Raw genomic sequence first — 19275 nt, 5'->3', positions numbered from 1 at the left:
GACTTCAAAAGGGGCATTGTGGTGGTTATGAATGTACTGGATCCTAGGCTAGATTATTTCCCTTATTCAGGCTCCTCTGCTGCACCAGCCAGGAGTTGGTGTAACAAAAAAAAGTAAAAGCCAACTACTGTACTCCAGCTTGTTTGACAGGAGCTGGAAGGCCTGAAGGTACAGTCAAGGGCTTGCTCCTCTACCATCTCCGGCTGTGGATGCAGAGACCAATACAGACACATTTTATTGCAGGTGGGGCATATGAAGGCATCTGGTTTTGCTGCTACAGGTACACCATGGCATTTCTTCTCTCTGTTCTCCCAGTGGTTATTCCTCCTCTAATCACTGCTGTGGATACACAACCTGTCTGTCTGTCTTCAAGCATTGTGATCGTCTACAAAGGATTTCCATATGGTGGGGTTAGTGTTGCCTGCCTTCATGTCACATTTGCAGACATCTTTGTAACACAGTCCAACCCCCTGCAATGCAGGAATCTCAGTTGAATCATACATGACACATGGCATCCATCCTCTGCTTAAAAACCTCCAAGGAGAGTCCACCACCTCAAGGCTAATCAAGGCTTCTAATGGAATAGCCATGCTAGCTGCCTGGGTGAAAGGCAAGACCAGAGAGTTTGCAGTGATTTGAGCTACAGGCAAAGCGGCAAACTGGGAGCCAAAAGAGACAGAGCAATGTCTGATTTCTGTTTGAATTCAAGACTGCAGCTTTGGAAGAAGCAAGGCCCTTTGGGCATGTTAATGCTGTGAACCCCTCCATCGCAGGCTCAGGTTGTATATAGGTATATATAAACTATGTAGCGTAAAGACATGACAGTCTCTGCTGTACCTCATTTCAGAGAAAACATGAACTAAGGGTAACCACCTGGAATCCCTGGAATCTCACATTGCTTGGATATTGGGGTGGCATGCAACAATATATTGAGCTTTGCAGTAATATTAAGAGCTCTTAAAAAAGTTTAATATGCTGTTGATCTAATAATATGGTCATGTAACTCATAAAGATTAGAAAAGGGGGGGGGGCATGAGAAAAACCACAGATGCAAGGCCATAAGCTCACACCTGGAAAATTCCCAGACACCAGTTCTGCACATTTAAAGTTCTCACAGGGATACAAATGGCTCAAGTTGCATATCACTGGGTTGTGAAGAATAAATTGAGTTTGGCGATGAGACATCAGCTTTTATCATGGGACAAGATCACCTTAAAATGTCCAAGAGAAATATTTGGAGGACCCCCCTGCACACACATGGAAGTCATGTTGGAAACATTTAAGGACTGATCTGCAGTTTGAAGGAGAAAGGGAAAAAACAGCCTGAACAGTGGGAAAGGAAGCCTACTGCATGGAAGAAGGTGTTAAAACATTGATGCAGGATCTTCTCTATGGTAATGAGCATTGCCTAGTTTTACATCATCTCCATTTGTATGATCAGAAACATTTACACCCTCACCTCCTTGGGATGATTCATCCCAAAATTGGATGCTTCCCAGCTCTTCTTGGCTTTCCCACAGGGGTCGATGTAAAAGCTGCTCTGCAGGCTTTTTGACATTGAGCCAACAGTCTGGTTCCATTTTTGTTCAACTGGAGCCTTTCCCTTTCATACAGGCCTGGCTTGTCCCTAACCATTTTCTAGTGCCTAATAAATTCAAAACTCTTCTTTTGGCACCACCATTCATCCATTCCTTTGAGTCCCTTTGGCCCTGCTTGTCTAGTGTGGAACAGGGAGAATTTCTGAGAAAGCAACCTTGGAATGTGTAGAAATTGACTTCCTACTTAGGAACTGACATTTTTCTTTCTGGGCCACACAATTACATTTCCCTATGTTATTGGTGTGGATGTGCTCAGTGACTCCTTTACTCTTTTCCAGCACTAATAGCCTGCCCAAACAAGAATGACACCTGCAAACTGCACCCCAGGTAGACAAATAACCACCTAGTCTACATGCCCAACAAAAACGCATCTCTCCATGTTTTTAATCACCCGCTAAGTAGGAGTCCCCTGCTTCCCAACCTTTGAAGAGTATCATATCACTGAAGATTTAGTCTATAAACCTCCCTCCTCCTTCGACTTCTCCAGATAAACTGCCTTGGTCTCACTAGAACCAATGTTCCCCAAGTCAGATCTAATTTCACCAAGCATACACTCATAACTTATGTCCAGCTTTCTGACAGTCATACATATTACATTTTATGCAGTATATTCGATAGTCCCCACCTCACCCCACCCCAACTGTGTGGCTTTTGAGCCCCATAGCTGGTTCTTGTTTGTTGGATTTGTTTACTTTAAAAGGTAGGATTTGCAAAATCAAAAGGGGACAGGTTGGCTGACCAGGCCTCTTCTCCCTGTTGCTAAACTTGCATTGGTGCTTATTTGCTAGTCTGTTTTAACTTTTTAGCTCAATGCTTTGCCACTTGGGCTGCGATGCTTCATCAATTGAGGCTCTCCCCATACAGTGGTACCTTGGTTTTTGAATGTCTCTGTTGACGAACATTTTGGTTTTCAGACGCTGTAAAACCGGAAGTAAATGCTTTGGTTTTCCAACATGCCTTAGAAGTAGAGCATGCCACATGGCTTCCACTAAGTGCAAGATCCTGAGGCCTAGCTGTCGGCTATTGAGTTTTCGTTTTCTGAACATTTCAGAACTTGAATCATCTTCCGGAACGGATTACGTTTGAAAACCGAGGTACCACTATACTTGTAAATCTGGGGTTCCTTGAAAGTTTTTTTCTTTTATTCTGTTAGCTGGCCTCCCTCAACTTCTGCTGCAGCCAGTTAGATTAAGAAGGCCTTGATTAAAAATAAGGGTGCGTGAATCAGCTGTTGGGTTGTGCCAGATTCTGGTGCCCTTTGGGTGCCAGGTGAAGACATTTTTTTCAAGGACTTTTAACTATTGTTGATCTTTTCAGTTAGATTCTTTATGTTTATATGGTGTTTCATGGAACTCCCATGCCATGCCTGTTTTTAGTCATCACTAAAGTCCAGAGGCCTTACAAAAGAAATAAAAGCACACATACACCATCAATTGATGAAAGCACTATGCACAACACACGCAGTAGGAATTAACTCTCATTTGTGCTCTCCGCTAGTTCCGTGAACGGATGCTAGTTGATCCCCCCCCCCAGCAAGAAACAAGGATATTATTAATAAAGGTTTCCCAAGAAAAACACTTTCCAGACATTTGAGAGCAAAAGCAGCTTCAAGTTCAAAGAGCCCCCAGAGAAGATTTGGCCAGCCACCAAGAAAGAGTGGATTCTTCACTGCCAGCACCTGAAAGGAAATACAAGCATTTTCTACAAAGTCTCATGCTAAAAGAGCAAATGGCAATGAGGAGCTCTGAGCCAAGTTTTTTAATTATAATGTGAGGGAGACAAATGGATGACCTAGGAGTCATAATATATTGTGCACCTGGATGTAGGACATACATTTATAGGGAATAGAATAAATCTTTTCATATGGCTGGTATTTATTCCTGCAAGCACTTTGACAAAGATGAACAATGTCTGCAAAAATTACGTTTAATGGTAGATAAAGCACAACATTTTGTTGACTGTAACCAGCTAATGCAGGGATGAAGTGCATTCAAGAGTACATTAGCATACCTTGTTACAAGGTCTAATTAAACATATTGCCAAGTAGGATATTTGGCCATACAGGGGGTAAAAAACAGTATGACTTTTATTCTGCCCTGGCCAATCTGCTATGATTTTCTTTTTTTAGCACTGCAAAGAGATCAGCTGATTCTATGAGAAAAGGTAGATTTTCCTAATACAATATTACACAACTAAATGCTCATCAACCTTAGCATGGTATTGGAACACTGTGCACATAAATACAGAATAACCTGTTTCCAGGTATAGGCTGCTTTTGATGGGTTGGAGTGGTTGGTTGCACTCCACCTTGGGTCTTAGTATTAATTCCTCATCCTTGCACTAGAGAGTGGAACATATAAGGTGGCAGATAGAGATGGACAAAAAGACCAGAATAATTATCAGGAGAAAGGTATTGTCAGCACAATCGGATATACAGTATGTCTATTCAAAAGTTAGTCCCACTGAGATCAGTGTGGCTGACTTCCAGGTAAGTAGGTATGGGATTATAGCTTGATTCTTCTTTCCAGCCTCCTAGGGAATATGGGAAGCTGCCTTTATACTATTGCTCCGTGTAGCTCAGTACTGTTTATAGACTGTCAGCAGTCTCTCCAGGATTTAAGGCAATAAATCCTTGGCCTACCTTGAGATGCCAGGGATTGAACCCGGTACCTTCTGCATGCAAGGCAGATGCTTTACCACTCAACTATGGTTCTTTACCAAGGAAGGAAGGAAGGAAGGAAGGAAGGAGAGAGAGACTGAGGATGGACAAAAAGGAGGAAAGAAAATAGGACCATAAGGAAAGAAGATAAAGAGTATGAAGGCCTAGCATCTAGCTCCTGATTTTCAACCTGGCAAACTGTCTCTATTTCACCTTTGCCAGATTACAGAGTCAGAAAATGCAAATTGTGCATTCATAATATATAATGACACAAATTTGTAGGTAAGAACGGTTTTGTATGCATTGAGCAAGCTAATGGGAAAGAGGCATGAACAAAGAAGCTCATACTTTTACTATGAGCGCATTTACCCACAGTTCTAAAATATAGTGGTAAAGGTAAAGGTACCCCTGACCATTAGGTCCAGTCGCGGACGACTCTGGGGTTGCAGCGCTCACCTTGCTCTATAGGCCGAGGGAGCTGGCATTTGTCCGCAGACAGCTTCCGGGTCATGTGGCCAGCATGACTAAGCTGCTTCTGGTGAACCAGAGCAGTGCACAGAAACGCTGTTTACCTTCCTGCCGGAATGGTACCTATTTTTCTACTTGCACTTGATGTGCTTTCGAACTGCTAGGTAGGCAGGAGCTGGGACCAAACAACAGGAGCTCACTCGGTCGCGGGGATTCAAACCACCGACCTGCTGATCGGCAAGCCCTAGGCTCTGTGGTTTAGACCACAGCACTACCCGCGTCCCATAAAATACAGTGGTACCTCGGGTTAAGAACTTAATTCGTTCCGGAGGTCCGTTCTTAACCTGAAACTGTTCTTAACCTGAAGCACCACTTTAGCTAATGGGGCCTTCTGCTGCTGCTGCGCCGGCCGGAACACGTTTTCTGTTCTCATCCTGAAGCAAAGTTCTTAACCCGAGGTAATATTTCTGGGTTAGCGGAGTCTGTAACCTGAAGCATATGTAACCTGAAGCGTATGTAACCCGAGGTACCACTGTATTGGTAATTCCACTTGTTGTTGTTGTTTAGTCGTTTAGTTGTGTCCGACTCTTCGTGACCCCATGGACCAGAGCACGCCAGGCACTTCTGTCTTCCACTGCCTCCCGCAATTTGGTCAAACTCATGCTGGTAGCTTCGCGAACACTATCCAACCATCTCGTCCTCTGTCGTCCCCTTCTCCTTGTGCCCTCAATCTTTCCCAACATCAGGGTCTTTTCCAGGGAGTCTTCTCTTCTCATGAGGTGGCCAAAGTATTGGAGCCTCAGCTTCACGATCTGTCCTTCCAGTGAGCATTCAGGGCTGATTTCCTTAAGAATGGAGAGGTTTGATCTTTTCTCAAGAGTCTCCTCCAGCACCATAATTCAAAAGCATCAATTCTTCGTCGATCAGCCTTCTTTATGGTCCAGCTTTCACTTTCATACATCACTAAATTCCACTTAGTAAATGTCTATTTTATGGGGATGCTCTGGCCCCTGCAGCATCTTCTCATCTGCACCCAATGCATGCTACTCCACATACAGAATTGCTGACATGCTCCCATTGGCATCCCTCACCTATGTGGAGATCCATGTATGTGGGAGGCTGGGGGCACACACTGCTGCATGTTCTTTTTTTCTGTTATTATTCTCACTGAATCTTTGGAATGGAGGGTATGAACTTAACCATCTAAATAAATGCTTGTAGTGCCTAATTGCTGTGGGCATCATATTAGCAAGAACTAAAGCCTGCTGATGGGTTATTTTTGTCTGCGTGCTTCCTTGGTGCTTATTTGATTAGCTGGCAGTTTTTCTGAAGTGACCTCTTTAATATTTAAGATTTATAACCAAGTGTATTTTCATTATATATCAGTGTTACCACACAAATTCGCTGCATTTCTGTCTCTGGAAGAGCAGAGTGCTTCTCAAAATAGACCCTTGGCCATCAGCATTAGCGTGGAACATGCATTCTTGATTAACCAACATGAAGAAGAGTCAAATTTGGAGGTTAAAGGAAAAGGGTTTCACAAAAACAGATTGCTGTAAATGGTAGGTTTATTTGACTAGCTAGTGGCTTCAAAATGTATAAGAAAACTGATAGCCCCCTTTTTAATTACCTCATCCTGAAAACTGCTCTCAGCAAACAAATAGTTTGCAATTGGTTTGAACACATCTGGAAACGAGAAAATAATAGGATACCACTGAGGTTAAAATAACTAGGCTTGTGCTGAATGTCTTCCCAATTCAATTTTTAGGTTGAAAGTAGTCCCTGGAGGGGAAAGGATTCCCCCCCCCCCTTAAAAATAAATTGTGCAAATGTTCACATTCCCCCAGTTCTGTTTGCTTGAACTGCTGCTGATTCTGTGTCTTTTTTCTCTTGGCTCTTGGAGGTCTTTAAGCAGAGGCTTGACAACCATATGTCAGGAGTGCTCTGATGGTGTTTCCTGCTTGGCAGGGGGTTGGACTTCATGGCCCTTGTGGTCTCTTCCAACTCTATGATTCTATGATTCTGAAGTCACATGCTTTGTCCCAGGCAAGTGTGGATCATGTTATGAACATGATGATTTCACATCTAGGGATGAAAGGATCTGTTAATTTCAGCTCTCTGTTTCTTATTATTCTCTTCTTAAATTCTGCCCTCCACATTTTGCATCAATTTACAATTAAATAATAATTCTCACAAAAATTCATCAGCATATTTAGTATGAATTTACCCAAATAAACACATTTTTATATACTATTTTGATCAATGTGTGCACATTTCTGCAAACAATTTCTCCACATATAATGCATTTTTGTTTGTTATTTTCACTAATATATGCATTTTTGTAAACATTCCTTTGTTGGCAAACTGAAAAGTAAAATTTGGATAAGTGTGAATTTCAAAGAATACAGTGGTGCCTCGCAAGACGAAATTAATCCGTTCCGTGATTTTCTTCGTCTAGCGGTTTTTTCGTCTTGCGATGCACGGTTTTCCATAGGAATGCATTGAAAATCAATTAATGCGTTCCTATGGAAACCGCCTTCCCCCGACCTCTTCTGGCGGGCATTTTAAAATCGCCCGGGACAGCGGAGGACTTCTCCGCTGTCCGGGGCGATTTAAAAGCCCCTGGGAAGGCAAGCAGGGGGGACAAAGACTTTTGCCCCCCCCGCCTGCCTTCAGAAGAGGTCCAGGACAGGCTTCGCGGACCTCTCCGCAAGCAGCGGGAGCGCTCCTTGCGGAGAGTTGCCAGCGCGCCCAGGCTTCGCGGCCCGCCGCCCGGCTTCGGGACATCGTTCCGATGCCGGGCGGCGGGGGGAGGCTTTCCCGCCCCAAGCCGGGCGGCGGGGGGAGGCGTTCCCGCCTCGCCGCCGGGCATCGGGGCATCGTTCCGATGCCGGGCGGCGGGGGGAGGCGTTCCCGCCTCGCTGCCCGGCATCGGGGCATCCTTCCGAAGCCCGGCGGCGGGGGGAGACTTTCCCGCCTCGCCGCCGGGCATCGGGGCATCGTTCCGATGCCGGGCGGCGGGGGGAGACTTTCCCGCCTCGCCGCCGGGCATCGGGGCATCGTTCCGATGCCGGGCGGCGGGGGGAGGCGTTCCCGCCTCGCCGCCCGGCATCGGGGCATCGTTCCGATGCCGGGCGGCTGGGGGAGACTTTCCCGCCTCGCCGCCGGGCATCGGGGCATCGTTCCGATGCCGGGCGGCGGGGGGAGGCGTTCCCGCCTCGCCGCCGGGCATCGGGGCATCGTTCCGATGCCGGGCGGCGGGGGGAGGCGTTCCCGCCTCGCCGCCGGGCATCGGGGCATCGTTCCGATGCCGGGCGGCGGGGGGAGACTTTCCCGCCTCGCCGCCGGGCATCGGGGCATCGTTCCGATGCCGGGCGGTGGGGGGAGACTTTCCCGCCTCGCTGCCCGGCATCGGGGCATCCTTCCGAAGCCCGGCAGCGGGAGGAGGTGTCCCCGCCCCGCCGCCAGGCTTCGGAGGAGGTCCGAGGACAGCGGGGAAGACGCGCTGCGCTTCCCCACTGTCCCGGAGATTTCCCTATGGGCTGTCGTCTTGCGAAGCAAGCCCATAGGGAAATTCGTCTTGCGAAGCGCCTCCAAAACGGAAAACCCTTTCGTCTAGCGGGTTTTCCGTCTTGCGAGGCGTTCGTCTTGCGGGGCACCACTGTAGTTGTGTTTCAGTTCACATATTGTTCATAAAGTGCTAATTTGAACGGTCCGGCTTTAAATGAGATCTGAATCAAGTTTCTCCCCCATGCCTAGTCACAACACACATAGCCAGTCATATCTGGCTGCTACATGGTGATGATTTTGACAGCAAACAATGCTAGTTGTGAGTGAATGCAATGTTTCCTAGCAAAAATTATACAGGTGATCCTTGCCGTTCTGGAATCATTCATTATACGGAATGAATCACAAGGCATATAACAATTGGATTTGGCTACCTGATAATGTCACTAAGGGCAAATGAAGCCAGTTCAGAGTGAGGTCTGTGCTGCCTCAATTAGCAACACTTTTGAGACTTCTTGAATCAGAAATTGTTCATGAGAAGCATGCTCATTCAGCTTAGCCCTAAAGGTAATGCCTGCTGTGTTGTTATAGTTTATTTATTTTCTTACTGATTGATTACATTTATATCCCATCGTTCCTCCAATGAGCCCGAGGTGATGTTTCTGATTGTCACACACATACCACTTTATCCTCACAACACCCCTGTGTCAAATGCAGCAAGGGCTAAAAATGGGAATCTTTGGCTACCCCGCAGGGTGAGCTGCTGAATTGCATGTTGCTCTGCCTAGGCAGCTTAGTATCTTCAGGTCCTGGACCTGGACTCACTCCACCCAATCAGACTGGTGATTGGATCTTCCTGGAGAGGCAGGAGTATAATAAAGCTTTCCATTGCAGTTAATTAAATAAAGCTTACTTGAACAGTAAGGTCTTCCTGAGTTCTTACATTCTTTGATTTTGGCTTCCTCCTTGATCATGGCTTGTCATGTTTTGTAATTACTCTTTGGTCAACCACTGGCTTTGTCCCATGATTCACCTTAGACTGCTTCCGATTGATCAGTTCTCACCAATGTTGGCCTAAGGTATTTTGCTGCATGAGGCAAAGGATGAGATGGCTTCTCCTTCCCATTCCATTCACAAAAGCCAACTGTTGAACCTTACTTGAATGCTGGCATTTAGACAGCGTTTTCCACTGCACCTGAGGCAGCAGGCTACTTTAGAGGGTCTAGGACAGGCCATGTGGTGTGTATGTGTGTAAACTTCACTGTGATCCTTGGAGGAAGGGCAGTATAGAAGTTTAATGCGCAACAACAACAACAACAACAACAACAATGTGTATGTGGGTTAAGTGGGTATGTGCTCTCCAGCACAGGGGAATAACCAGGTATGGGGTATGAACAGCTGTGGGGGCTACTATCAGTGTCTCACAGCAACTGCTGTCCAAGGCAGCCACCTTACACTGCTTAATGGTCCCAACACCCTTAGGCTGAGAAATACCCAGTGAGATACCCAAGGACACCCAGTGAGCTTCACTAAGTTGAAATGTGAACCTAGGTCTCCCCATAATTTGCACTCGAGCATCAGAATACATTGTGTAATGGTTATATGTTCCAAGGTGATGGTGAAGACTGAAGGCCTACATCTCACGATGGGCAAACAAAATAGGCAGTTCCGCAAAGTTATTTCAAAGTCTCCTTGCTTCACTTCTAAAACCAGGAAAATTTCCAAAATGGTACAGCTTTATTGAAAATACCCCAGTGTTTTTCTAACAAAGCTCTCGTCCATGGAAATGACTTAAAATTACAAATCCACATGTCTAGGTAATTTGATTTAGTTGTTAATCTTTAAACATTTTTTTGAAGAAAATACTTGCACGGTATGCCTTGGAATCCTCTTTAAGTCTTTTGTTTACATCGTTTTGGACTTTCCTTCCTTTGTCATGTTTATCCTCTTGTGTAGCCCTTCTAACTTGATTCTCTGTCTTGCCTCCCCAGTGCCCAGAAAGTTTGCTTGCTGCAAGCCTGCCTAAGGCACATGAGGTGATTTAAATGGCAGGCTGGGGCCACTTCAACACTTCAAATGTGCCATTTGTTGCTTCTTGGACTTTAAAATGATTGAATACCATGGAATGCAGTAGGGATGCCATAGGCTGTGTTGAGGACCCCAGGGAGTCTGATACAGCCCCGGAGCCTTGCCTTGGCCTCTAAATTTCCATGTTAGTTTTAGGAGTCATCACTTCCTACTATTCTGATGTCCTTTTCATCATGTGAAATGTAGGTGGCCTCCTTGTTTATTGACCTGCTTTCTGCCTGGTTTTGTAGTTTGCTGAACATCCATTGGCCCCTCCTCCCCCACTACTTATCAATGTCTATTAATCATATTAAGGCAAATGGGGCCATTTAGGCAAATCGGTCACTGCCTCACCAACCTCAGTATGACCTCTGACAACCTTCACCTATATGACTTCTTAAAACTAAACCAAGGGGTGGTACAGAGTATCAGTTTTCTCCTCCTAAATCTCATCATTGGCCTTGTAGAATTCAGCAAGGAGGATGGTGACAAAATTAGTTTGCCCTGCCTGCCAGTGTCTCTTATACCACCTGCCTTCTGCTCTACCAGTTCCAATGGGCACCAGCCACCATTGGTTGTAATAGACAAAAGGTTTCCAAATATGTTCAGAGGCAATAAGCCAGCAACCCTTTCTCAAGCAGTCACTTACCACAATGTGCTTAGACTCACTCGGTAGGCTAGTAATCTGTATTGTTTTGTCAAGTGTTAGAATGTTTTCACTGGATTTATGTCCTGATGCAAAGGTATGATAAAGTTTTCATCACCACTTTGCAGGTTAATATAGACAATATTGTAAATTGTGTGCTTTAGCTATGTGGTTAGGTGTACATTATTGCAAAGACGATTGCTTTTCAGCTGCAACAGACCAAGATGGCTAATCCCTCCAAAGCTTATATGCAACGGTGAATTGTTGCCTGTATTTGTGTGTCCCTGTTGCAGACAGAATGCTGGACTAGATGGACCCTAATCTGATTCAGCAAAGTGACTTGTGATGTTCTTAAATAGAACAAAACTGTAGTTGAGCCAGCTGGCCTTGGGCAAATGAATCTTTCCCCACTACTTATCTCCAAATTTTTCTGCCTTAGAGAAGGAAAGGCATGGCAGTGAAAGGTCAGTTAAAAGAAGAAGTGGCAGCCCTAGACTTTATTTTGGGGAAGGCTAATGCTCCTTTCTCATGCCTTGTATGCTATAGTGTAAAGTTAGTTCCCCACAAGGTTTGATAAACTTCTTGTCATCTTGCTGTATACCAGCTGAGCACCTGACATCAGAAGTATATATGAGCTTAATTGGAGCAAAGCCCATGATGATCAAGGAGTTCAGTGTAAGCATTTGGGGTTTATCTAGTTTGCTCGTTAAAATAAAATGCTTGTTCTCTAACACAATTCAGGATACCGCAGTAAATCATACTTGTAAGTTAAGCTCTAGCCCTGGGGTTCTTGGTGCTCTATCAAATTTAAGCCTATGGTGTTCTGTGTTTGTCCCCTTCATGTCCAAGCTCTTTCAGACACCCATCTCTTCCTTTGCAAACGGCAAACTGCTTCATATGTGGAGGAGCCATACATAATGAACATCTGCATAAAGCCCCCCTTCACAAGGACACTGAACATCCGGCCACCAGGGAATGTGACCAGTAGATGTGTTGTGTCTTGACTAGCAGGTGCAATCCTGCTCCTCAGTCCTGTGTTCAGTGCATTCATAAAGGAGTGTGGTCTGAACATCCCCCATTGAGCAATGAACACATATCCTAAAATTCTCACAGGGAGAGAGAACAAAATAAACATATTTTCTAAGCAATGAGGCGATTTAATAAATGTTTTTATTCTTGGCATTGCAAGGAATTATAATGATGGTTTATATCATCTCTGGTGTTTTGTTCTGGCAATATTTTTCTTCTCTGCATATGTTTTTCATTAGTAATTTTTTTAACAGTAAGTTAAAGCCTAGGATAGTTTTTGTTAGAGTCTGTGTGTTGCAATTATGTAGTCAGAATAATAATAAAAATAGCATGCAAACCATATTTCAGATTCACTTTTTAATGCTCTCCTTGTCTATGTAACTGTGTATCCAGAGAGTTGGCTTTGATAGCCTTATAAAAGCTTTCTGGATTAGAACTTCTCCTCCAACTGCACAGAAAGTGCTTATAAACTAAGGTTACCAGATTTTTTTTCAACGATTCCGGGGACACTTTTTTTTTAAAGGGGGGGAGTTATTAAAAATAATATTCAAGAAATATCTTCTGTGGTCTCCTCTGTTGTGTGGCTTTCCTCTGACCTTCCTCTCTTGGAGTGGCATCCGCCGTGAAGTAGGCTCGGCTCGGGCCTGGGCTTGGCCACGTGTCCTTGCCCTCCCGGTGCTCTCCTACCTCTCCTCCTTAGCAGCGGCTGCGGCAGCGGCGCATCAAGGTCAGGGCTCCCCTCTTTTTTATCCTTCCTCTTTCTCTCTCTTCCTTCTCCTTCTCTCCTCCTCCTCCCTGCGTCAGCGCCAGGGTTTTCCTGGCCCCGGAGCACTGTTGGGCAATTGGCCAGGTCGATTTGGGTTGTGGGATGTGTGTGTCAGTGGTTCCCCCAGTTGATGCGCCGGGCGTCTCCGGTTTCCCCTCAGCAGCGGCAGCAGCAGTCTCAGTAGCCCGGAGCCAGCTTGGTAGTGCAGTTGGCTCTGGCTGGTTTCAGGAGCTGCTCGCTGCCGTGGCGCCCGCCATTTTTCCTCACCGGAAATCCCCATATAATGTGTCTTGTGTCATTGAACCAATCATGCAACATTCATTCCCTACTAATAAATCTACAACGCTTAAAATATAACCCCGGGGATGTTAAATGAAATCTGGGGACATTCCGGGGACAGATTTTTTGTCCGGGGACAAATTTGTAAATCCGGGGACTGTCCCCAGAAATGGGGACGTCTGGTAACCATACTATAAGCTTTCCCTGACCCAACTCTCTTGTCTTCAGTTCCATTCTTCCTTTCTGCCTTTGTTCTTGCTTCATGCTACAACTTCCTTGAATGTTGACCATGGACTGGCTATCTAGCCATTGTAACTTTCATGAGATTCTACTCAATATTGATCCAGAGTAGATTCCAGTGTATAGTTAGCAGAGTAAAAACTTAAACACGTTGCAGGATTCCCAAAAAATAGATCAGAGGCAATTAATATTTCATCCAGCAGAGCTTTATTGCTAATGAAGGCAAATGAGCATAATGGTCACAAATCCAATACATTCAGGATTGGCTCTGTCCATAAGAAATCCAGTTGCAGCAGACTTTACTTAAATTTAAAATAACTTATAATATGTTTAAATCTTAACACTAAGCATACTATGTACAAAACACCACACCAGAAGGAAAAGAGATAGAAAGTGAAACCCAGGCTCCTTCTGGCCTTTTAAAGTCAGCATGACTTGACAGAAAAGATAACAAAACCAGTTTAAGCCAGCTATACTCAGCTTCTCTGAAGGAATAACCCAAACATCATGAACCTTCTGCTTGTTTCTTTCACACAGAGAAGCTTCCAGAACCCTCTTGAATTAAGTAGAACAGGAAAGATCTCTACACATCAGATCAATACTTTCTGTACTAAGAAATGCAAACTGACAATAACTGCACACAGTAATGGACCTCCAAAACTTCACTGGGATTCCAGACTTATTGTATACCTGTTTTGTGAGGAGGATGGCTACAATATGTGCTTCCATTCACAGGGAAAGTGAAGCAATTGGTACACTCATGCAAGGTGGTGTTGCAAATTTGCTTGGAAGAGTGGTATGGGGATGTTCTAATCATTTTCTCATGCCGTTTTTTCAGATATAGGTAACCTCATCAAGTGCTGTTTGCTGTGCCAGGGGAAAATACAGGCAAATCTATTTTTCAAAACACAGAGCAAATAGTAACCTCTTTGTGTGTGTGTGTGTGTGTGTGTGTGTGTGTGTGTGTGTACTGAGAGAGAGAGAGATTGGGTAACGGGGAAGAAGAGGAATGGTTAGATGTTCACACACTCTTGATGCTTTCCAAAGGAAATTAACAGACTCACTGCACTGCATTAAGTATTCAAAAATTGAAATCACTGGCTTCTTGGCAAAATATGCAGTCTGGTCCCCAATCACTAATTCCATCCAGGGAAATGAGTGAGCCCTTTTGTCATATATTAGGCACATAGGAAGCTGCTTTATACCGAGCTGGGTCATACCTCAGTACTGTCAGCACTGTCTGATAGCAGCTTTCCAAGTTTTCATGCAGAGGACATTTCCAGCCCTAACAGGAGATGCTTTGGACTGAATCTGCGACCTGCATGCAGAGTAGATGCTCTATGCATGAGTGACGATCATTCCCTGTTTGACCATTGCCTCTTCATCAAGAATAGAAAATACTCAGTGTTCACCTTGCATTTTTACTAACTCTAGCCCTCCCAGTTAGTTTCATATGGAGGGCCAATTTGTTGATTCAGAAGCACTATTGACACCCCAATATGTGCACAGTACAGTATGCAGGTCACATTATATTTCCAAACTAAATCTCCAAGGCTGCATACTGAATCTATTGGGGCTTCTAAGTAAACATGGTTAGGATTGCACTTCAAATACCCATTCTCCCCTCCTACCTTTTAAACAGCAGAATCATTTAATATTATTATTTTGACAGCATTGTTTCAACCAATCAGTAGTGTACAGTTTCTTCCCCAAATGTGTGGAAATATATGGAACTGAGCTGAGTTCTTCAGAGATTTTTTTTAATCTACATTGGCATTGAGTACACTTCTATAGTAGCTTGGCTTTTGAATTAACATATATGTGGATACACCCCAAGCTAGCTGATTCTTCTACGTCTTAATGTTTTGTTCTGCGACATGCACAGTTCTTTTAATGACAGGATCTTGGCTTTGGTTTTGAGTTTTGTTCTAAAATTAGTATTCTACTTCACTGCTCTCTCAAAATGGTTAGCCCTCCTGTATTTTCTCCTGCACATCATTTATCGTGCTGTGCTCTCTCTGGTTTGGCATTCCTTTTCTGTGACCATGTTATACATAGCTGCTGTTTTCTAATATGACCTTCACAGAAAGCTTGCCCTCCTTCTAATTTGAAGAGAATGTATAATAGCTTTGGATAGTATTTTCAAAAATAAAAATAAATAATTGCTTTATATCCAGAAAATGTGTTATGTACAGTAATTCTAAACATCAATATACAATAAAAGATTATTAACATTCAGTCCTGCAATTCACATATATCAACAGTATGCATTGCTGGGATCAAGCCCCTGGGAAGGCTTGCTGTGTAAAGCCAGAACACCCTTTAGAAAACTGGAAAAAACACTGGATTTTTAAATATTTAATCACTGAACTGTGTGGGACAAATGAGGCTTCCAGTCTTCCTCTTAGGATTTCTCCTCCTCTCTCTCACTGGCTGCTGATACAGAAGATATGAGGACCACAGGGGTTGATTGGTAGCCAAAAGAAGTGCTTGACTGGTTCAGATCCAGAGGTGGGTTGCCTGGGCACATGTGCTGCTGCTGCTACTGGTGGTGGTTCCTTTGTGAGGAACATGGTGATTGGGTCAACTGTTGCTATTGTCTCTTGAGCTTATCAAAAATTTCCTTGCATGGTCTCAGAGTGTCTGTAATTCCATGGATGATCTTGAAGCAGCGTTCCATGGTTGGGTCAAATTATGCAGTCAGATCATTTGCCTTCTTTATTACTTGGAAGAGTTGATAAAATTTCTGCAGGTTCCAGCTTGCTGCCTCATGCTCCATCCTCATGCTCACATTCTGAGCTTGATCTGATTAGTTCCTCCAGCTCTTCGACAGTCAGTACCTGTGGACCCTCATTTAGTGATTCCACTTCTTCCTGGATGAGACCCTTGGGTATAATGTCCAGGTTCTTGCATTTAGTAAGAAAGAAGATATCAGTCTGTACCTGTGCAAGTTTCTTGGTGAGGTTGATGGACTTCCATTTCATGCGGCTCAATGTGGTGCCTTCCATAGTTCCAGTTACAGATGGGTAGCCGTGTTGGTCTGCCATAGTCAAAACAAAATAAAAAAATTCCTTCCAGTAGCACCTTAAAGACCAACTAAGTTAGTTCTAGACCCAAAAAAGAAAATAACAGAACACCTCTAGTCATCACATACAGCTCCCAAGTTAAAACAGTACAACGCATCATCAGAGATCTACAACCTCTCCTGGACAATGACAGTTCTCTTTCTCAAGCTCTGGGAGGAAGACCTTTCATTGCCTACAGACAGCCACCCAATCTTAAACAACTCCTAACCCACAATAATACTACAACCAGACTTAACACGGACACTGGCACCAGAGCCTGCAATAAACCCAGATACCAACTTTGCTGCCACATACACCCAGACAACACCATTACTGGCCCCAACAACATCACACATACCACCTCGGGGCTATTTAATTGCTCATCGTCTAACATTGTGTATGCCATCAAATGCCAACAGTGTCCTTCAGCTCTCTATATTGGACAAACAGGCCAAACCTTACGCCAAAGAATAAACAGACATAAATCTGACATCAGGAATCACAAGACAGAAACCAGTAGGAGAACACTTCAATCTCCCAGGACATTCTATACAAGATCTCAAAGTAGCTGTTCTATTACAAAGGAATTTCAGAAATAGACTGGAAAGAGAAGCTGCTGAATTGCAACTTATTACCAAACTTAAAACCATGGAGAGACCTGGTCTGAACAAAGACATTGGATTCTTATCTCATTATACATGACAAAGCCATTTTTCACCTTCTCACCCCTTGCTTTTTCCTGTAAGACCTATTGCAGTCGTTAAGAGTCGTCAACAGGCTCATCACAGCTATCTGCCAATCACCCATTCCCACCACCCTTCTGAGTAATACCCCTCCCCACCTTCTCACTATATAGAAGGGTCTGGTGACTTCTGTTTCAGTGTATCTGAAGAAGTGTGCATGCACACGAAAGCTCATACCTAGAACTAACTTAGTTGGTCTTTAAGGTGCTACTGGAAGGAATGTATTTGGTGTGAGTTACACTCTGGCAAGTATGACATCGCTATGGACAAGCATGACATTACCTTTAATGTAAAGTAGTTTGAATGCCCCCCACTTTAAAAAAAAAAAGGCAGTCAAACTACTTTGACTTTACATCAGTGGGGAAACTTCTCTCCACTACATTCATTTTGGGGACCATCTTTTCCGGGTGTGTGGGGAGGCTGGGCAAGAGGCAAAAGTGGGTGGATCCAAATGTATTTCGTTCTTAGATATTTTCTTATACAGTGGAACCTTTACTCATGACCACAATCCATTCTGGAGGCCCATCCTTAGGGCGAAACAGGTTGCTGGGAGAGGCGCCGTTGTGCGCAGGCAGTGATTTCTCGCTTCTGCGTGTGCGCGAACAGAGATCGCCACTCCTGCGCATGTGCGAACGGTGGCAAACTCAGAAGTAACCGGTGGGTTTGCCACATAGTCGCAACTTGGAACATCCGCAAGTGGAGGCAGTTGTAAGTACTGTAGAAGTTCTACTGTAAATACTTTTTCTCCTTTGGGAGTAGGTTGAGTTGAGTTTTTATATTTTATATTTTGCTTTTCCATTGTTTTCCTTTTATATGCTGCTTTTCCCTGGTGGAAATTCTGGCACCAAGATTTGACTGCCTCTGAGCATCTGCTGAATTCTTTATGCTGCTATTTCATGGTTAAATCTTGGTGCCAGAATTTTGGCAATCAAAGCAGTGGCAACTTGACACAGCTCACAAGTGCTCAGGAATAAAGATTACCACAAAGTACATTGCATTGTCCCCCGAAAAAGAGGCCTCAATTTGATTCTGTCAAGGGTCTGGGCAGTGTCTTCTAGTGACAGTAGTTTTGTCATTTGCACAATGCTCTCTTTCCATTATAATTCCAATAAGTTAATGCTTTAAATAAATTGAAGCTACTGAAGTTTTGCACACTGTTTTCTACTGAGTTTTTCTTTAACTGGGTGAATATCAGTCCCTTTGTATGCGCCATGCAGCAATGTGCCACATATTGTGTTTTAACTGTACATTGTGTATCAGAATAAATGACACACAAAATGACAAACAACATTTCCTGTAATAATGCTAGCTGGTGACATTGCCAGCATCAGCAACAGGAAGAACAGCACTTCATTGAGAAGGAAGATGAGGATTTATAAGGTTTGTGCTGCCCTTTCAGTTATACTGAGCATCAGGTGTAAAGGGTGCCCCACATGGTATTGTGAAATGAAAAGTTCTCTGTTGTGCTACCAGTAGCATTACCGTCTATCATCCATTGTATTCTGCCGCTTGTGACATTCTGGAGCGAGGGAGTTTCAATTTGTGTGACCCCTTAAATTAATGGATATCTGGCCAGGCCAGAGTATTTTAAAATACAACTTAATTTGGCTTGTCACTGCAGCTTGAAAACATGACCCCTCCCCTTGATAGTTCAGCATCCACTCTAAAAGTTAGTTCTGCTTTCGTGGTTATGGTATCAAAGCATTACCATCTCACTTTGTGCTGATAGGGATCAGTTTGCCTGTTAAATTGTCCTGGGAAATAGTTTGTGTTCCCTTTTACACAAATCTATGAGGTTACAGATTGAAAATGGAACATAATGAATATAACCTGAAAAGCAATTTCATGGGCCGTAGTACTTGGATGGTAATAAATTCTGGTGTTTCAGTGTGATAAAGACATAGTTTTCTGTGCCTAGCTTTACCATTAGAAAAAAAGCGGCTGAGCTATTCGTGGCAGAACATGTCTTGCCACGTGGCAGCTGTTGGTAGTTATTACTTATAGTAGTGATAGTTTAGCTGCAGCAGGTGATTATCTTCCCAGTGCTACCTCAGTATAGGTGCTTCTGAGGTTGGGAAGAGAAGAGGTAAAGGAAGGACAAGAAGACCTGATGCTTTAAGGGAGATCCAAGCGACAGGCAACATGTCCCAATGGCAGTGGAGAATATTGGTGATGGAGCAGATCACCAGCCTTTGGTAGGCAGAGCTC

At 44.1% G+C, this 19275-nt stretch overlaps 1 protein-coding gene across 5 annotated transcripts in view; it reads left to right on the top strand.

Moving 5' to 3' along the window:
- Positions 1 to 19275, top strand: part of JADE1 (jade family PHD finger 1) — a 162746-nt gene that overhangs the window by 42734 nt on the left and 100737 nt on the right. Inside the window, exon 1 of one of the 5 annotated variants that reach the window (XM_081876106.1) lies at positions 19135 to 19262. The exons of the other annotated variants lie outside the window; for them this stretch is intronic. The gene's annotated coding sequence lies outside the window, so the exon portion shown is untranslated. Of the gene's footprint in view, positions 1 to 19134; positions 19263 to 19275 lie in introns of those variants that run through there. 5 annotated transcript variants of the gene reach the window in all.

The sequence above is a fragment of the Podarcis erhardii genome (genome assembly GCF_964252035.2).
Source record: "Podarcis erhardii genome assembly, chromosome: 9".
Lineage (NCBI taxonomy): Eukaryota > Metazoa > Chordata > Lepidosauria > Squamata > Lacertidae > Podarcis > Podarcis erhardii.
This window is presented reverse-complemented; position numbering and strand designations above follow the sequence as displayed.